Source organism: Pristiophorus japonicus, chromosome 21 (assembly GCF_044704955.1).
Source record: "Pristiophorus japonicus isolate sPriJap1 chromosome 21, sPriJap1.hap1, whole genome shotgun sequence".
Taxonomy (NCBI): Eukaryota; Metazoa; Chordata; class Chondrichthyes; family Pristiophoridae; genus Pristiophorus; species Pristiophorus japonicus.
In genome coordinates, this window is record NC_091997.1 from 79,479,097 (window position 1) to 79,500,518 (window position 21,422).

General features: G+C 43.2%; 1 protein-coding gene across 2 annotated transcripts in view; it reads right to left on the minus strand.

The window, feature by feature from the left end:
* LOC139234128 (RNA-binding protein with multiple splicing 2) overlaps positions 1–21,422 on the minus strand; it is an 82,720-nt gene that overhangs the window by 31,645 nt on the left and 29,653 nt on the right. The gene's annotated exons all lie outside the window — the stretch shown is intronic.

Here is a 21,422-nt window from a genome sequence, read left to right on the forward strand (position 1 = left end):
ATCGGCCTCAGGGTCTGAAGTCTGTTTCAAGGATTAACCAGCTTTCATCCTAGTCACAATTATTACATAAGCAAAGTCTTGAACTCCATGACTTTCAAAACCATGTACATTAAAATCACAAGTTAGAGTTACATCCATTAGAAAGTGAATTGCAGGACACAATCCCACCTTCTGCTCATGTGCAAGTTAAAGTGTAGGGCCATTGACTGCACACAGTTGGAAGTTGGAGTGGCAAGTCGGTGGACTTGGGTATAATCCAAGAGAGGGAGGAATTGGATTTACCAAGTGAAGCTGCTCATGTGAAATTGTAGGACAATGAGTGGACAGAAAACCATAGGCTATTGGTGCCCTGTCCATGGACAAGCCAGTCTTCACCTGGTCTAGCTCATGAAATATCTCCAGTCAAGGTCTCAAGCCACAGACTTGCAAAGCATCATTTCCTAGGTTGTACTAAGATCAATGTAAAAACAGTACATTGTATCTATAGAATTGGATATTCTATCCATCTCCATTGTATGCTTGGCTTATTTTGTGCAGAGCTGTAAATCCACAGTTGAAACACTAGTGTACACAGTCATTCTACATAAAAAAAGAAAAAAATCAGAGTGAAGAAAGACAGGCAAAAGGTAGAGGCTCTATCTCAAAGCAAGGTTTGCTTATCTTGCTCATTAAGCATCTTTGAGCAGTGAAAAATTCACACCCAAGTGTTTTTATGGGATGTGGGTATCACTGGTGAGGAGTTTTGCACATGATTTATAGCCATTCAATAGCTGGGAGATTCTATTTAAGGCCAAGTTGGAGGGGCAGGCTTTGCACAAATAAGTGAATCATTCTCAAGAGCTTGTGGAGGTCTGCATTCAAGCTTTGATCAAATTAGTCTTGCTTTCCTAAACAGGTTTAGATGGTAGAAAATAAAGTACCCAAAACCAGAGACATGTGGCTTTCATTTCACAGCCAATAAAATTCATGGCTTGGAAAATGGCAAGTCAAATCAAACTCATCAGCCTTCTGCACATTGCACCACTGGAATAAGTCATTGGAACTCATTCCTCAGACTATTTCAAGTTGAAAGCTTCAAGTTCAGTGCAGGTAGTTGCAAGCCAAGAGCGCATTTCATACTTCGAACACTTGTAGCTTTGCAGAATTTCAACTCTACTGTAGCTCCAGAACCAAGCCTTAATTTAGACCGATTTCACTAGCTATTTGTAGTATAATAGTCAGGATAAACCAGGAGGCTTCAGTTGAGTTTACTAGATCCCTGCCCCAATTCAGCCAGCAGCCCTTGCTCCAGTTCACAATGACCACAACCGACTGCCTGGAATACAAGAACCAGACACTTCAGCAATGTGCAGGGTGTAGTCTTATTCAATAATCCACTAAATAAAAAAGGACCCAACCGATTGCAAAAGATTCATGACACTGAAGCAGAGTTTCATGTCCCAACCAATATTCCTCCCTCACTCAAAACACATGATGTTAGTTGTCTTGTGGCATTCTTACATACTTGAGTATGTGAGCTAAAACTGATGTGACCCTAGTCTCTAATACAACTAGAGTGCCTAAGCAGCATGGCAGACATCCTTTTATACTCTTGCACAAGGTGTGCAGGTGACTCTTGGGCCTCCAACAGTTGTGCCCTGTCTTCAGTTGCAATGTTTGCATACATAAGTCTTGATGTGCACAAAATGTTAAGTTTGCTTACACAAGAGACTGCACAGTGCTTGGAGTTGGCCTAGGGACATGCATTGAGGTAGAACTTTTAAATAAGCTCCAGGCCTGAAAAGAACAGATACATGAGCTGAAATCTAGTTTAGGACATGAACGGGAATAGTAGCCTTGGGTTGTACTGCTATGTTATGCACCAAAGCTGGATGGAAGGCCCACCAGAATGAAGACAGCCATAAAGTTCAGTCAAACCCATTTTGAAGCAAACCTAGCAAGATAGCAATGGGATCATGTACAGGAGAAGGAAATATCCAATCAAATTTTCCCTTCCAATAATAGACATATATAGCACCTTTAACAGTGCAATGTCTCAACTTCATGGGGACACCAAGCCACACAAGAGGATTAGGACAGGCAACCAAAAGCTTGATCAGAGGTTTGGAGCATCAAAAAAAAAGTGTAGCAAGGTGGAGAGATTTAGGAAGGGAATTCCAGAGCTTGGGGCCTAGGCAACTGAAGACATGGCCATCAATAGAGGAGTAATTAATATTGGGGGATGTGCAAGAAACCAGAATTAGAGGTGTATTGAGGACAGAGGGTTATAGGGCTGGAAATTATAGAAATACACTAAGGGGTTGCCAGACCAGGAGCCAATATAGGTCTGAGGACAGGGCTGGAGAGTGAACAGGACTTGGTGCATGTTAAAGACTTGGATTTATATAGTGCCTTTCACAATCACCGGACATCTCAAAGCACTTTACAGCCAATGAAGTACTTTGAGTAGTCACTGTTGTAATGTGGGAAACGCAGCAGCCAAGTTGTGCACAGCAAGCTCCCACAAATAGCAACATGATAATGACCAGATAATCTGTTTATGTTGATTGAGGGATAAATATTGGCCCCAGGGATAACTCCCTGCTCTTCAAAAATACTGCCATGGGATCTTTTACACCCAGTTGAGCTCGGTTTAACATCTCATCTGAACAGCACCTCCAACAATGCAGCACTCCCTCAGCACTGCACTGGAGTGTCAGCCTAGATTTCTGTGCACAAGTCCCTGGGGATAAGCGATGCAAGTTACAATAAGGGCAGCAGAGTTTTTGATGAGCTTATAGCCAGGAGAGCTTTGGAATAGTCACGTCTAGAGGCAACAGGCATGGAGGAGATGTTTAGCAGATGAGTGGAGGCCAGGGAGAGACAGTTGGGTGATGCTAGGAGTGGAACTGGTCAGACACTCATCTCCAGGTATTTGCCCAACTTGGAATTGGTTGACGAGAATAGCCCCACCACCCCCTCATCATCCTCAGCCATAAAAGTAATCAAGTGGAAAAGCTTTTTCAATCTCCCTACACCCATGTTTAAAACTTCACTAAATATTGGTTATTCCACCTTTAGGGCCTTGCACCTCAAGCTTTCAGACTTCTGTAACCTTTAACCCCAACCATCAATTTGATGACCTTGCTGCTCTCTCCCATGCCTGCACATCTTTAGTGACCCTGCATATTTGGAGAGAAGTAAAATATTTACAGCACAAAAGGGCCATTTGGCCCAACAGGTCCATGCTAGTTTATGCTCCACATGTACCTCCTCCCACCCATCAAGATATCCTATTCCTCATGTGTTTATCTAGCTTTCCCTTGAACATATCTATGCTACACCTCAACTACTGTGGTAGCGAGTTTTACATTCTAACCACTGGGTAAATAAGTTTCTCCTGAATTCCCCATTGGATTTATTGGTGACTACCTTATATATTTTATGACCTAGTTCTCATCTTGTCCACAAGTGGAATCATTTCTACATCTGTGCAATCAAACCTTCAATTGTGAGGAGCCCTAGTCTAGTCAATCTTTCATAACCTCTCCCTTCCGACATCCTTGTAAATCTTTTGCACCTTGCCTAATGCCTCTATTGTCCATAGTACTCCCAAGTGTGAAGTAACCAAGTGTCCAAGCAAGTTTGACATTTCTAAAAGGATGGAATTGAGAAGTAGAGCCCCAGTGCTTGGTTTGCTTTTTATGGCCATGTGTATCTGTACCCCCAGATCCCTCTTCCTTATTTAGACATTTCATATATGGCCTCATTCTTCCTACTAAAATGTATTACCTTGCACTTCTGTACTGAATTAGCCAACCACACCCATTCTGCAAGTTTATTAATACCTTCATATTTTGGAGTCCTCAGTCTTAACTACATCCCCACACCTCCCCCCAAATTTGGAGTCAACTGCAAATTATACTTGCGATTCCAGAGTCCAAATCATTGATGTAAATGGAGCACCACTTCTGAATAACTGCCTTAAACCCTACTCTTGTAGTCAGCTTGCTATCCATTTGGCTACTTTCCCCGACTCCACATGTTCCAATCTTGCTCACGAGTTGGAGGTACCTCAAGAATTTTTAGAAACCCAATGATGTCTCTTGCATTTCCCATACTGCTCCTTCAAAGAATTCAGTAAGATTGGTCAAACATGACCTTTCCTTTTAGAATCCATTGATTATCTGAGAATTCCATTATCTTTCCCATCACCAACATTAAGCTAATTGGTCTATAATTCCCCAGGCTTGACCTATCTCCTTTTTATATAGGAATCAGATTAGTGTGCCAGTCCTCTGGTGTTATTCCATTTTCCACTTAAGAATACCCACCTGTGTTGTAGTTTCAACCTTGTGGACCAATCACCTGCCAGGCATCTGACAAGTTCCTTTCATTGAAGTTCTTTTTGATGTTAAACCCCAAAGACCAGTCAGGCACAATCCCTTCCATACAGCCATGCTGATTCCCCTATAGACCAACATTTGGATCTGCTCAACTTCTCTGGCTAAGCCACCCAAATGTCCCATTTGCTCTTTACTGCTGCCAACTGGCTTCAATATCTACCTGCAGTCCCAAAGCCTTCTGTACAATAGTATTTAGCTTGAATTGCTGATTATCCTTGGAGGATAACCTCAAATTCAGTGACATCTGCCACTAGTCAACCTAGCTCAGTTCATCATTGCGCTCTTGCATTTTCAGAGCATGGGCCCCCAGCTTAAGTGCCTCCTAGTTGGGGGGGGGGGGGGGGGGGGGGATGTTCTGCAAACTGGTTCTCTATCAAGGCCCATGGCACCTCAAATACCTATACACAGCCAGCTCCACCCATTGCTAGTTTTTTTCTCATCTACTTATGCACACAACACCTATGCAGTGGTTTTCCAGCTCGTGGACTAATCTCCTACACAAAAGCTTTGCTGAAATTTAACACATCTGCCTAGTTCCAGTCATTGAAGTTCTGTTTGGTGACAGACCCTAAAGATCCCATTAAACCATGCAAATTCCCTTATAGTCCAACCTTTGGACCTACAGAACACCCAATACTTTCTACATTGGCTCCCTGGTTAAGCAATGCCTCGATTTCAAAATTCTGTTCAAATCCCTCCATGGCCTCTCTCCCCTCCCCATCTCATTTCCTCCAGCCCCACCCCTCTCCCTCCCTTTGTTCTCTACACATTCATGCAAATCAGTACTCTTCTTGGCAAGACCACTGTCAAGACTCATGGTCTTGTGCAATTTATATACACTCCATTGCAAATCAAATTATGCTATGTATATACTGGACTTGAGTTGCAATGCTGCTCAAAAGAAATTGGGGAACTCCCAGTTACCATTTAAGTATCACCCAAATTGACTATAGCCATCTTAACATGAGCAAAGTACCTTTTTTGGGTTCATTTAGTATTTGGTGGATTCCATAAGGAGGCAGCCAGCCCATTCAATCAGATCATGGCGATCTGCATCTCCACTCATCTACCTGCCTTGGTTCTGCAACCCTCAATACCCTTGACCAAAGAAATATTCAATTGACTTAGCCTCAGCTTTTTGGAGTGTTCCAGATTGCCACTACGTTTCCTGACATCAGCCTAGCTCCAAGTTAAAGTTCAATCCGACCACTTTAAACCATTGTTTTACTTTCAATTCCAGAAGCATTACATTTAGCAATGATCGATTAGTTGCGATTTTATTTTTTGAATTGCAGTTTAATCACCCATTTACAATTCGCTGCAATCCTTGAAATGCCCCTATGTGGAGCAGTTCATAACCTGCAAATCTGTCAGTTTTGGCAAACCACTGATCAATGTGGAATTTGAAACATGGCTAGTTTAATTCTGGTTCGTTCACTGGCTACAAATACTCTAGTTCATAGCTATAATATGAAGTGCAAGTCAGTTTAATTCAGATGCTAGGAGACCATATTTGTCTTGGTCAATAATTGCTCATGGCAGACAGCAAGTCAAGGATGTCTCCATTTATGCAAAGCTTTGGTGAATATAATGGTGCAGAAATCCCAGCCTCCCGGGTCTGTACAGTGTACACGGACCCAGGAAGGCATCGCAAAAGCCGGTTCAGCACAATGCGCATGCGCTGAAAAGCAGCTTTTCTGATCCGTCAAGCTGGAGCCAGACAGAATATCAGGAGCGAGAACATTTGCAAGGGCAAGATTGTGGGATTTACCCTTATTTTGGCACTGAGCAGTAGGGCCTTTAGTGTTCGGCAGTTTCTTCCACTTGAATCCTCCTTCCTTCCCCTTGAACTCAAGGCTGTTAGGACCCCTAACCACCTACAGGTAGTGGTGTCAAATGTGATGGAATGGGTTCCTGGAGGTCATCTCATCTCCAACTTGCCTACCCCCATGCTCCAGTAATCGCACGCAACATCAATCCTTCCCATACCAATTGTCAAAATCAGTTTGCTTTCCAAGTTGAGAAACATCCAATCAAGCCCCCACTGCCAATATTAATACTTTCAATACCCATATGATTTTTCTCCTGGGTCATTTTCAGCAGTCAGAGATTGACCTTTAAACCCTGGAGGGTACAGGTGCCATTGCAAGAATACTAATGCAAGCAAGGGATCCACATGTTCCTTGGTGACTGGGGATTAAGCATTCCATTAAAAGACAGCCCAGATATAAAACATTGGCACAAAGCCATGCACACTTCCCTTCAAATGCTAAGCCAATGTTATCTTGCTTAGGAAATTGGCTGAGATGCCTTGGAATTCCAGGAATGCACTAATGAGAAACCATATATAAAAAAGGCAAAATACTGCAGATGGAAAGAAGAGAAAATGCTGAGAACACTCAGCAGGCAGCATCTGTGGCAAGGAGCAGTTAACGTTGCAGGTCAGTGAATTTGTCAGAACCCACTTCTGATGAAAAAAAGTCACCAACTCAAAATGTTTGCAGGTCAGGCAGCATCTGGGAAGGAAACAGTTGAGTATTTTCAACATTTTCTGTTTAAGAAAATTGCTGTGAAAGCAGCTATAGGTCAGATTGAAATGGGTTAAAAGCTGAAGTATGTCTTCGCACTGGGCAAGTAGAATTTTCTTGCTCTAGTGCTATCATAGGTCACATGGAAAATTTCCCTCCACACTACCTCCAATAATCACTCAACTTTGAATTTCAACAAAGGCACACACCAATGTTCCACTACTCAACAGCAAAAGTTGTTAGATTACTATGTTTACCATTGCAACAAACAGAAACTTATGCAAAACCCTTATAGGGAGAAATTGTTAACTTAAATTGGGCTGAATTTTCATCCAGTTGGTAGGAGTGTTAAGCCTGCTCTATATTGCTCCCCGCACTGGAGAAAACACCATCATGTCCAGGCAATCTATTGAAAATATAGAGTAACCATCACCACTATATTCACATTGGGAAAGAAAACTGGAGACCACATTCATTCCAAATTTGGATGCATTTTGCAGCAACTGCCCAAATAGCAACTACAGGCTAGATGTCATTCCCAGAGAAAGCAGAACCTCAAAGAAGGAGTGCAGGGGCTCTCAGCATGTCTTCAAGTGCATGCTGGACCAATTTTTGGCTGGGGCAGAGATTAAAGTGGACAACAGTAAATTTAAACAGTCAACTAAAATCTTAGGCAAATATCAATCTCCTGCATGGGCAAGGCAGGGGAGGGACCATGGAGATTTAAAGTGGTTTGTGCTTATTGGCCAAGGTTTTGTGCCCATCCCAGGAGATGACATGGATGGGGTGTCTAGTCATGGCTCCAAGTATCAAGTGGGCAAGCTTGATGACCAGCTGGTCTTTTCCTGCCCATCATTTTCATATGTTTCCATTTCAGTACACCCTACATGGTTGGTTTGACAGGAAAAGTAAAAATCACAAATCTAGATATATAGCTTGGATCCATTGCACAAGAATCACTGATGGACAATGAGGTATTGTGCCTTAAAAACCCACAAGCCTTTCCCTTTCCAAAATCCAGTTTACTTGGAATTTAGAAGATTTAAAAATCATTCCACATTTTGCAGATTACTCAGCAATACAATTGGTACGTCATCTCCCATTAGACTAGGTGGTGTGGTCAATTTGCAGTGAAGTGATTGCATAGTTCATGGAGGAATCATAGGATGTGTTCAAAACACTTCCACGTCTAGCTTGAAGTGGAGGAGTGTAGTGTCTGTAGCAGACTCAGGCAGTCCCTTGACATCAAGGAACATAACATGAGGAACAGTAGGCGGCTATACAGCCCCTCGAGCTTGCTCTGCCATTCAATATCTGACACTGCTCCACTTTCCTGCCTGCTCCCCATAACCCCTTATTGTTTAAGAAACTGTCCATTTTGGTCTTAAATTTATTCAATGTCCCAGCTTCCACAGCTGAGACAGCAAATTCCAGATTTACAAGCCTCAGAAGAAATTGCTCATCTGTTTTAAATGGGCAGCCCCTTATTCCAAGATCATGTCCTCTAGTTCTAGTCTCCCCCATCAGTGGAAACATCCACTCTGCATCCACCTGGTCAAGCCCCCTCAATCTTATATGTTGACACAATCACCCCTCATTCTTCTGAATTCTAATGAGTTGAGGCCCAACCTACTCAACCTTTCCTCAGGTCAACCCCCTCATCCCTGGAATTAACCAAGTGAACCGCCTCCAAAAGTATATCCTTTTGTAAATATGGAAACCAAAACTGCACGCAGTATTCCAGGTGTGGCCTCACCAATACCTTGTATAGTTGTAGCAAGGCATCCTTTTGCAATAAAGGCCAAGACACCATTGGCCTTCCTGATCATTTGCTGTACTTACATACTATCCTTGTGTTAGTATTCAGGTCCCACTGTACTGCTGCACTTTGCAATCTTTCTCCATTTAAATAACTGATTTTTTTTCTGCCAAAGTGCATGGCCTCACACTTTCCATTATACTCCATCTGCCAAATTTTTGCCCACTTAGCCTGTGTTCTTTTGCAGATTTGTGTCCTCACATTGCTTTTCCTCCCATCTTTGTGTCATCAGCAAACTTAGATATATTACACTCAGTCCCTTCTTCTAAGTTAATAGATTAACTATTTACAATGTCCCAGCACTGATCCCTGCGGCACCCCACTAGTTACTGATTGCCAACAGAGAATGAACCACTTATCCCGACTGTTAGCCAATCCTCTATCCATGCTATTACCCCCAACCCCATGAACTTTCATCTTGTGCAGTAACCTTGTCAAATGTCTTCTGGAAGACATCCTTCCACTGAGTTCAGGTGACTGTACAGTCCAATACAGGAATTAGGGTCATAGGTGAGACAGTCATTGGAGAAAAGGGGGAGAGACTAGTTTGCCGCACGCTCCTTCCGCTGCCTGTGAGTGTTTTCTGCCTCGTGTTTGTGTCAACGTACAAGATTGAGGTTGCTCTCGGCCACAAGACACAAGGTGCTCAGCACCCTCCTGGATGTTCTTCCTCCACTTAAGGTGGTCTTTGGCCAGGGATTCCTAGGTGTCAGTGGGGATGTTGTACTTCAAGGAGGCCTTGAGGGTGTCTGAAACGTTTCCTCGGCCCACCTAGGGTCGCTTGCTGCATAGGAGTTCCGAGTAGAGCACTTGCTTTGGGAGTCTTGTCGGGCATGTGGCCCGCCCAACAGAACAGGCAGAGTGTGGTCAGTGCTTCGATCGAGAACACTGACATTGGTGAGTCTATCCTCCCAGGGACCATTGCTCACATGGTTTTATTGAACTGAACATTGGAAAAATTAACCTGCAGAAGCTGAAGTTTAGATAAAACCACTAGAATTTTAGATGGCAGAATGATGAGTAGAACCTGGATTAAGATATTGAACCCTGGGCAAAGGTTTTGCAACTGGGTTGGGGGTGACAGGGGAAATCCTAGTTAAGTGATGAATTAAGGAACAATTACCTAGAATTTGCCCAATACTCCCTTTTACAAACACTTGTTTTGAGCCTTCCTGACTAAGCAGTGGCCTGGGGAGGAGTTCAGTCAGTAGTCCAGCATTGTGCCACTACACCCTTGCCAGGCATAGCTGGAACATAACATTGGGACAGGGCAGCCAATTGTTAAATGGAATGGATCGGTCATAAACCAACAGTCACCATGGTTTTGGTGATCTACCCTCCCCACAACACGAGATAGGGTTAGGGATAAGCTCATGAACAAATCAAATGTGCATCATAAGTCCCACAAGAAACAAAGTTGCAGAACAAATACTTCCATCCAGAATAAAGTGACCAGTGAATAGAATAGAGAAACTTAAATTGCACAATGCACCACTGTTTTACTGTAGAAAATAAACTCCTTGTGGCAATCAATGGATAATGTGGGTAGATCTCTTCCCCCCCCCAGAAAAAACCATGGAAACAGCAAGTTGATGGTACAGCCAATTTACATTTGCAGATCACTTTCATACACTTGGCTGTCAACAGTCCAGCAAATAGGCCACTAACTTAACAGCTTGAACATGCAAACTCGCAACAGCTTAGTGGGTTATACCAAAAACTAGGCTTTAAGTCTCCAATCTCAATCATCCCATAAATCTTATTACAGGAAGAGGCCAGGAGGCACTTGGAATCACTGGTTTCATCTGTAAAAATCACATGATAAATATGCTGCAATGATACATTATTCTCTTTGTATCAGTCAAATCCAATGCTGCCTGAAATATGTCAAAGTCTATTCATGCATAGTGGATGGGATGAATCAGGGCCTCAAGATCAAATCCAGATCCACAAGGGAACAGTCAACCTTGAAAGCCTGAGTCACAAGGGAGTGATTTCAAACCAGAGATTGGAGCATGTAATCAAAATGAGGCAGCCATTTGGCCCAGTGTACATGACAGGTGAAAGAGCTACCCAGTCTAATCCCACTTTCCAGCATTAGGTGCTAGCCCTGTAGATTACAGCATTTCAAGTGCAAATCCAAATCACAGGCAGAAACCCTTTCAGGCAGCAAGTTCTAGACCCCCCCCCCCACTCTGGTGAAGAAAGGTTTCCTCATCACTCCTCCACCAATTACTTAAATCTATGCCCCTTGGTTATTGATCACTCCAAGGGAAATAGGGTCTTCCTAGCCACTAGACCCCTCAGTTCCAAGGAAAACCCTAGTGTATCCAATCTCTCCTCAGATAGTTTTCCCACTCATGGCAACATCCTTGTGAATCTCTGTACCCACTAGTGCAATCACATCCTTCCTGTAATATGGTGACCAGAACTGCAGTACTCAAGCTGTGGCCTAGTGTTGATACAGTTCTAGCATAACTTCACTGCTCTGTATTCTATGCCTCAGCTAAAAGGAAAGCATTCAGAATTCCTTTTTAATTAACTTATCCACCTCTCCTGCTAACTTGAGGAAGGACATTCTTGCTATTGAGGGAGTGCAGCGAAGGTTCAACAGACTGATTCCCAGGATGGCAGGACTGACATATCAAGAAAGACTGGATCAACTGGGCTTGTATTCACAAGTTCAGATGAATGAGGGGATCTCAGAAACATTTAAAATTCTGACAGGTTCACAGGTTAGATGCAGGAAGAATGTTCCTAATGTTGGGAAAGTCCAGAACCAGGGGTCACAGTCTAAGGATAAGGGGTAAGCCATTTAGGACTGAGATGAGGAGAAACTTCTTGAGTGGTGAACCTGTGGAATTCTCTGCCACAGAAAGTTGTTGAGGCCAATTCACTAAATATATTCAAAAAGGAGTTAGATGTAGTCCTTACTACTAAGGGGATCAAGGGGTATGGAGAGAAAGCAGGAATGGGGTACTGAGGTTGCATGTTCAGCCATGAACTCATTGAATGGCGGTGCAGGCTCAAAGGGCCAAATGGCCTACTCCTGCACCTATTTTCTATGTTTCTATGTTTAAGGATCTGTGGACATATATGCCAAGGTCCCTCAGTATCCTCCTATTTGTTGTGTACTCCTGGCCTTGTTGCCTCTCCCCAAATGCATTACCACACAATCTAGACTGTTGTACCAAGGGCAGTGTATAAATATCTATTCTAAGGTCATCATTAAAGGGTCACCAATATCAGAAGTGCCACATACCTTCTGAAAGTTATTTAACACTTGAACTCCATACAAATTTTATCAGCAAGGTCTGTTTCTAATCAGACAGCAACAGGGAGGGCAAGCAAAGTTTCTCAATGCTCAGCAAGTTATTGGTTTGTTTTAATTTTAACCTAGAGGCCAGCATGGATAAAGTGTTAGCTTTGTGCTCCTAAAATCTGGAAAACATCACCTGTCATTTGTTGAATCTGGTCTGCTCTGAAGTCAATAATAAAAACTGTGGAACTATTTGAAGAGCAGGGGTGTTATTCTTGCAACATATATTCATCTCCCCCACCCCCAGCTTTGACAAGCAAGTTATATGATCATTTGAGACCTTGCTATGTGAAAGACTGATACTTTTTTCATTAAAAAAATGAATACCTGTAGGTTTTCATTATTCTTAGTTACATGGAGATAGCACCCCAGTAGCATTTTCAGTGTAGAGCAGAAAACATGCACCAAGATGCTCCAACTCATTTGAATCCCATGATAAACCAAGCCCAAACACCACTACCAAGAGTGCGCAAATGTCCATAGAAAAAAGACATTTAGAAACATAGAAAATAGGTGCATGAGTGGGCCATTCAGCCCTTCAAGCCTGCACCACCATTCAAGATCATAGCTGATCATTCCCTCAGTACCCCTTTCCTGCTTTCTCTCCATACACCTTGATCCTTTAGCCACAAGGACCATATCTAACTCCCTCTTGAATATATCCAATAAACTGGCATCAACAACTCTCTGCGGTAGAGAATTCCACAGGTTAACTGAAAGTAGTTTGTCCTAAATGGCTTACCCCTTATCCTTAGACTATGTCCCCTGGTTCTGGACTTGCATCAGGAACATTCTTCCTGCATCTAACCTGTCCAGTCCTGTCAGAATTTTATATGTTTCTAGGAGATCTCCCCCCATCCTTCTAAACTCCAGTGAACAGGCCCAGTCAATTCAATCTCTCCTTAGAGTCCTACCATCCCAGGAATCAGTCTGGTGAACCTTCACTGCACTCCCTCAATAGCAAGAACAGCCTTCCTCAGATTAGGAGACCAAAACTGAACACTATTCCAGGTGAGGCCTCACCAAGGCCCTGTGCAACTGCAGTAAGACCTCCCTGCTCCTATAACCAAATCCCCTCGCTATGAAGGCCAACATACCATTTGCCTTCAACACCTACATGCCAACTTTCAATGACTGATGTACCATGACACCCAGGTCTTGTTGCACCTCCCTTTTTCCTAATCTGCCACCATTAATATTCTGCCTTTGTTTTTGCCCCCAAAGTGGATAACCTCATTTATCCACATTATACTGGATCTGCCATGCATTTGCCCACTCACCTAATCTGTCCAAGTCACCCTGCAGCCTCTTAGCATCCTCCTCACAGCTCATACCCAGCTTAGTGTCATCTACAAACTTGGAGATTACATTATTCCTTCATCTAAATCATTAATGTATATTGTAAATAGCTGGGGTCCCAGCAGAGCCCTGAGGCACCCCACTAGTCACTGCCTGCCATTCTGAAAAAAGGACCTGTTAATCCCAACTCTGCTTCCTGTCTGCCAACCAGTTCTGTCCACATCAGTACATTACCCCCAATACCATGTACTTTAATTTTGCACACCAATCTTGTGGGACCTTGTCAAAAGCCTTTTGAAAGTCCAAATACACATCTACTGGTTCTCCCTTGTCCACTACTAGTTATATCCTCAAAATGCTAGAAGATTTGTCAAGCATGATTTCCCTTCATAAATCCATGCTGACTTGGACAGATCCTATCACTGCTTTCCAAATGCGCTATTTAATCTTTAACTGATGCACACATTTTCCCCACTACCGATGTCAGGCTAACTAGTCTATAATTACCTGTTTTCTCTCCCTTTTTGAAAGGGGCATTACATTAGCTACCCTCCAGTCCATAGGAACTGATCCAGAGTCAATAGACTGTTGGAAAATAATCACCAATGTATCCACTATTTCTAGGGCCACTTCCTTAAGTACTCTGGGATGCAGACCATCAGCCTTCAATTCCATCAATTTCCCGAACATAATTTCCTGCCTAAGGATATCCTTCAGTTCCTCCCTCACTAGACCCACTGTCCCCAGTACATTAAGGTTATTGGTGTCTTCCTTTGTGAACAGAACCAAAGTATTTGTTCAATTGGTCTGCCATTTCTTTGTCCCCCATTATAAAGTCACCTGAATCTGACTGCAAGGGATCTACATTTGTCTTCACTAATCTCTTCACATTTATAGAAGCTTTTGCAGTCAGTTTTTATGTTCCCTGCAAGCTTCACTATTTTCTCCCCTCTTAATTGAACTTAGTCTTCCTCTGTTGAATTCTAAATTTCTCCTCGTCCTCAGGTTTGCTTTTTCTAGCCAAATTATATGACTCTTCCTTGACTTTAACACTATCCTTAATTTCCCTTGTTAGCTTGGTTGAGCCACCTTCCGTTTTATTTTTACTCCAGACAGGGATGTACAATTGCTGCAGTTTATCCATGTGATCTTTAAAAGTTTGCCATTACTTATCCACAGTCAACCCTTTAAGTATCATTTGCCAGTCTATTCTAGCCAATTCACACCTCATACCATCAGTTACTTTTCCTTAAATTCAGGACCCTAGTTTCCAAATTAACTGTCACTCCATCTTAAAAGAATTACCATATTATGGTCACTCATCCCAAGGGGCCACACAAAGATTGCTAATTAGTCCCTTTATTACACATCACCCAGTCTAGGATGGCCAGCCCTCTAGTTGGTTCCTCAACATATTGGTCTAGAAAACCATCCCCGATACACTCCAGGAAACCACCACATTGGGCGACCCAAACTGGTAGCAATCAATATGTAGATTAAAGTTGCCCATGATAACTGCTGTTTTTATTGCACACATCCCTTATTTCTTGTTTGATGCTGTCCCCATCCTCACTACTAATTGGTAGTCTGTACACAACTCGCACTAGTGTTTTCTGCCCTTTGGAATTCTGCAGCTCCACCCATACAGATTCCACATCATCCAGACTAATGTCCCTCCTTACTATTGCATTAATTTCTTCTAACCAGCACCACCACCCTGCCTATCCTTCCCAAATGTTGAATACCCCTGGATGTTGAGTTCCCAGCCTTGGTCACCCTGGAGCCAATTACTTCATATCCATTAACTGCTATCTGCACAGTTAATTGGTCCACCTTATTCCAAATTCTTCTTGCATTGAGGCGCTGAGCCTTCAGGCTTGTCTCAACACTGCTCCTTTAGAATTTTTCTGTAATGTGGCCCTTTGTTTTTTGCCTTGGGTTTCTCTACCCTTCACTTTTACTATTCTTTATCTTTTGCTTCTGCCTCCATTTTATTTCCATCTCAGTTCCCAACTTGTTTGACCATTAGTTGCCATGCAGTTATTGGAGTCACATTGTAGACCCTTTTCAGGCAAAAGGATGCATTGCCAAAATCCTTCAACCTTGATTAGATGGGGAACGTCCCACTGGCAGAAAGTTAACTGACCAGAGTATTGTGTCTAATGTACTTATGACTCCACGAGGCAGTGTCGTTCTCAAACTGTAGTGACCTTGGTCCTTTATTCGTAACTAGCGTGAGGCAGGCACATTGTGGCTCCCCTTTTATACAGCCCCTGCCACCAGGGCAGGAAACCCTGGTCTCCACCAGTTGCACCCTCTAGTAGTGCCAGCATGTATTACAGTGCAAACCTTATTGATAGTACATCAGGTAAACAAGTCTCCATCTTATGCAACTATAGTGACTACACAGTATATCTATAGTCTGCATATATAATAGGATAAACATTTTAAATTGTCAATCCAGGGATAAGGTGAGAATTTTAAAACAGCAAGTTATGATTTGGAATGCACTGCCTGAAAAGATGGTGGATGCAGATTTAAAAAGGCAATTGAATATATTGTAAGAGGATAAATTTGCAGGGCTGTGGCCAAGGAGCAAGGGAGTGGAACTAATTGGATCACTCTTACAAAGCCAGTACAGACACAAATGGGTTGAATGGCCTCCTATATTGTACAATTCATACTGAAGCAGATCACCCACAGCTTAGGTTTGACATGGGGAGCACAACTTGTGTAGTGCTAACTTGGAAATTTTAGCAGTTCAGAAGATCCCTTGGACAATGTGGACACCAACACTTGGTAGATTTTAAATTGAACAAACTGGAGTGAAGTGCAATGACTGGAATGACCATCTACAGTAAAGCCATTAAGAGATCACTCAATGGAAACTAATTATGCTGTTACTAAAGGGAGCCATCCACATCTGGACAACTGACTGCGTCTGGAAGGGGGCAAGGCACTTTGATTGCAAGCAAGGTTCAACAACATTTCCTGCTCAACTATGAGTCACCCATTAGTGGCCTGTGCCAGACAGTACCTCAGATGGTGCGGTAGTATGCTCGCTTTGTAGGATAGGCTGCGGAGAATAATCTAAAAGGCAGCTGTTTTTGGATCAGTGAAATCCTAGCCCAAAAGCCAGACTCCTTTCTGGAGTCATCTCATGGTAAAACAAGCACAAAACAAGGGTTTTTGGTTTTCACAAGGAACTCAAATCCCAGCTTGATTGCCAATACTGTGAACCCATACATCTGTAAATCCTACACCCATCTGATCTTTGCAATAGAGAAGCCTCCTGAAGGAAATGCAGTGCAATGCTACATGTCTACAGGGCTGTAGTGATACCCGCCTTCCTGTATGGGTCAGACATGAACCATGTACAGTAGAAACCAATTCACTGGAGAAATACCAACCATGTGTCTGCAAGATCCTGCAAATTCCCTGGGAAGATAGACGCACCAACGTTAATGACCTCGACCAGGCCAACATCAAAGCACTGACCACACTGCCAGCTCCGTTGGGTGGGCCACATTGTCCTCATGCCTGACAAGACTCCCAAAGCAAGCGCTTTACTCAGAACTCCTTCACGGCAAGCAAGCCCCAAGTGGACAGAAGAAACGTTTCAACGAAACCCTCAAAGCCTCCTTGATAAAGTGCAACATTCCCACCCACTTGGGAGTCCCTGGTCAAAGACCACCATAAACGGAGGAAGTGCATCCGGGAGGGCGCTGAGCACAGAGTCTCATCGCCGAGAGCATGCGGAAATCAAGCGCAGGCAGCAGAAAGAGCGTGACACAAATCAGACTCCCACCCACCCTTTCCTTCAACCACTGTCTGACCCACCTGAGACTAATTCCCATATGGGACTGTACAGTCACCTGAGAACTGAGTGGAAGCAAGTCTTCCTCGATTTCAAGGAACCACCCATGTTCAAAAGCAAATCTAGAATAGGGAGCATTTATTTCAGTATAGCAGACAAACTTCTCTATTACAGGCTTGGTCATGGAAGCTGTGTTTTGCAGGAAATAATGGGAGCAATCCCAAATTGTAGCCAAGACCTCTGGACAGACTGAAGAGGTCACCAGTGGGCAGAAGGGTTGCTGTAGCCAGCACAGGCACTGGAACCCAAACCATTGTTCAGAGATTAGTAGCTACAACAAGTGACTTCCACATAAAAAGGACCAAAACAGCTAGAGATTGCACCACAGGAACAACTTCTGGCAGTAATGATAAACAGAGGGAGAAATTTGAAATCATCAACAATCATACCCAGAATTAAGCACTATATCTAGCATTTCACATTTGGTTTTTCAAGGAAATGCAACAACCTGGCCATTCAAGTTTTGCTTCAGTGTTGGTGCCTTTAGTGCAAGAGCAGCCAGAATTTGAAGTTAAAATCATGGAATGATTACAGCACAGATGAAGGCGATTCGGCCCATCAAGCCCCTGCTGACTCAGCTAGTCCCACTCCCCCGCCCTTTCCCCGCAAATTAAGTTTGAGATACTTATTCAACTCCCTTTTGAAAGATTTGAGTCGGCCTCCACCACCCCTCGGCAGCATGTTCCAGATCCTAACCACGCGCTGCGTTAAAAAGTTATAGCACCTTTGGTTCTTTTGCCAAATTGCCTTAAATCTGTGTCCTCTGGTTCTTGACCCTTCTGCCAATGGGAACAGTTTATCTCTACTCTGTCCAGACTCCATGATTTTGAACACCTTCCATTAAATCTCATCAACCTTCTCTACTCCAAGGAGAACCCCAGCTTATCCAGTCCATCCATGTAACTCAAGTCCCTCATTGGACCAGAGCAAAGACAATTCTAAATTTATGTGCAGAGTGTGGTGAAAAAAATTCTAGATTGCATCATGGCTTGTTATCCTGGTGGTCACCTAAATTAGAATGAGCTAGTAACTTTGTTACATTAGAACATGTGCTTTAAGACAATTTTTTCCAAGTGAATTCCCAATTGTTCCATTTGCTCCAGATAAAAAGGATTTTTTTTTTTTTAAACTTGCATATTGGTGACCAGTGTTAGTGGAGATCGACCTAGGTTGAAAAATATTCCCTTTGGGACAATAGTTGCACAGGTTCAAGATGCTTTTGATTCTTTGCTTCTCAGTGGCCTGAAGTGCTACAGAGCGATGCCCCTAGACTCTGGCACCAATCTTAGTCAGAAGGTAGTGGATCAACAGAGCTCCAGAAACTAGCACACAACTTGGGTTAGTGGTACAATGCAGTATGGTCAGATGTGTCCTCTGAAAGATGGAGACATTAGAGGGACAGCTAGAAAGCCAACCAACAGTGAAATGTACCATTATTTGCTGCTATATTCAGGTGTGGGGAGGGATGGGAAAGAAGCAATGGCCAAAAGTACTATGAAAAGCATTACAGGTTGAATCCCTTATCTGGCACCACCTTGTCCAGGACCATTCTTGTCCAGCAGGTGACAGAATGCAATCACCAAAATCCTACTCACCAATATAATCATTCTCAATCGGCTGCTACCACCACCTCCGCCTCCTCCTCCTCCTCCTCCTCCTCCTCCTCCTCCTTTGCCCGGCTGGAACTCCTGCAGCCACAGTCCTCAGGCCGGCCACTCGTCCCCACAGCACTCCCTCCATATGGGCTGGTTCTTCGGAGCCCCCCGCACACCAATTGGCTGACTGACCGTCGGTCCAGCCAGCCAATCAGCACACACTTACCCCAGCAACAGCACTAAAGGTGCAGTCCACCAAAACATGTAACCACCCCTCATCCGGCAAAATCCCTCGATCGGGACAGGCTAGCTCCCAAAAGGTGCTGGATAAGGGAAGTTCAACATTGGGACAATGAATGTTCCTATGCAACCACGCTAGGAGGAGGAGGCGGTAGCAGCCGATTGAGAATGATTATATTGGCGAGTAGGATTTTGGCGATTGCATTCTGTCACCTGCTGGACAGGAATGGTCCTGGACAAGGTGGTGCCAGATAAGGGATTCAACCTGTAATGCTTTTCATAGTACTTTTGGCCATTGCTTCTTTCCCACCCCTCCCCATGGGGGCATCAAGTATTTTGCAAAGCGCTATAATATTCAGTTCATAATCAACAAACATAGACCATTAGTGTAACTTTGGGCAGCAGTTTTTTTTGCTAAAGTTCCTTCTCAAACATTTGCATATTGCCAAATCTCCCATGAACCAGTGCAATCAGGTGGTGTTTTAGAATGTAATTAAGAATGGTAACCTAGTGATTAATACAGCTGAAACCGGGTTTAATCACAAAATAAAGCATTTTTAATCCAAGTGTCTAGTTCAATACCCGCTAACCCGATTTTAAGGAACTGAAATACAAACTACTGCATTGGTGTGCAGTAGTCAGTTTTAGTAAATAAAGAGAGTCAGAGGTGCCCATTAGCAGCAAAAAATTCAATTGTAAGAGCCTCCTCGAAGGCCAACAATTGGTGGAAACTCAATGGTGAAAATTCAATCGGGTGTGGGCAGGGCTGGCTTCTAGCATGCGTTCTTTTTTTTAAACGAACAAGATCTATGCTCGAAATTCCTTGATCTTTAGCACTAGCTTGGCTAAATTGTGCCGTAAAGCCAACGCAACCTAGCAGAAACTCGAGCCGTAATCCCAACTACACGGGTGATTGGTTTCCTCCGCATGGAGAGTGTCCAATATTAAATTAGGAACCTAGACTCCCAAGAAATCATTACCAGATTTAAACTTCTGCAATTCTACTGCTTAACCACCCAGTTAGCTAGGATTGTAAATGAGTGGCAGAAACCCCCAGCACATTTTTGGGGTCAATGGAAGGTTACACATTCATTAACTTCAGTGCAACACACAGTTCTAGTGAACCATGCAAGTGGGTGTAGGAGTCCAGGTACAGTCCAAGCCCAAGCAATACAATATAGTCACCAAGAAATCCAGTCGCAATTTATTTACTTGGAGTGGTGATAATGTGGAACTCGCTACCATGGAGTGGTTGATGCAAATAGAGGCTAGACAAGCATGAGGGAGAAGGGAATAGAGGGTTATGCCAATAGATGGTGGAAAGACAGGCAGAGGCTCCTATGTAATCCACAAATCTTGAGCAATTTCACCTACTGAAGAACAACCAAAATATGCCTAACAATTTGGTTGCATTAGGTTATCAAAGAACTATATTAGCTGAGAAATGTTGGGATATAAACAAAAATAGGAGCAGGAATCAGCCATTTAGCCCCTTGAGCCTGCTCTGCCATTCATTAAAGTCATGATCTGATTCTGGCCTCAACACCTCCTTGCCCACTCTGCATAACCCTCAACTCCCTCATCATTCAAAAATCTGTCTCCACCTTAAATATATTCAATGACCCAACCTCCACAGCTCTGGGGTAGAGAATTCCACAGATTCACAACCCCAAGAAGAAATTCCTCCTCATCAGTCTTAAATGGGCAACCTGCTATTCTGAAAACTATGCCCCCTAGTTCAAGATTGCCCCCCACAAGGAAACATCCTCTGCATTAAACATTACAAATTAAATCCTGTAGTTAATAGTTGGCTACATTGCCTTTTCATTGTTTGGCAGTGCAGAAGAGATGGTTTATGACTGCTGGGAGCAAGTGCAGCTTTACTTGGTCACTGGTGAAGCTCAATTTGAAGCAGATTTCAAAATGCAATTCATCTATAACCAAGCTCTGCAGTAACTTTCTAAAGCACCTGCAAACAGTTGCTTTTTACTGTAAAAAGTTGTGAATGTTGAGGTTTTTTTTGCTTAGTCAAAGCAAACGGTGTAACCTTTTCAATATTACCTCTTGCACTTGCAAGATTGTCCACCCCACACACTGAAGTTAAAAGCAGCCCACCCTCAAACTCCCAACTCGTCAAATATCATACTTTACCCTCTGCACACACTCCCCAATTCATCTTTTTGAAAATCTACCCTCGAATTCAAAATCCTTGCCCATAAACCTTTGCATGACCTTGCCCTACCCTTTATCTGAAGCTTCCACTAATATTCTGCTGTCAATTTTAAATTTCTATTCACCTCCAAATACTGAAGGGCAAGATTGCCAATATCCCTCTAATTTGGAAGGGGGGCAATTGCACC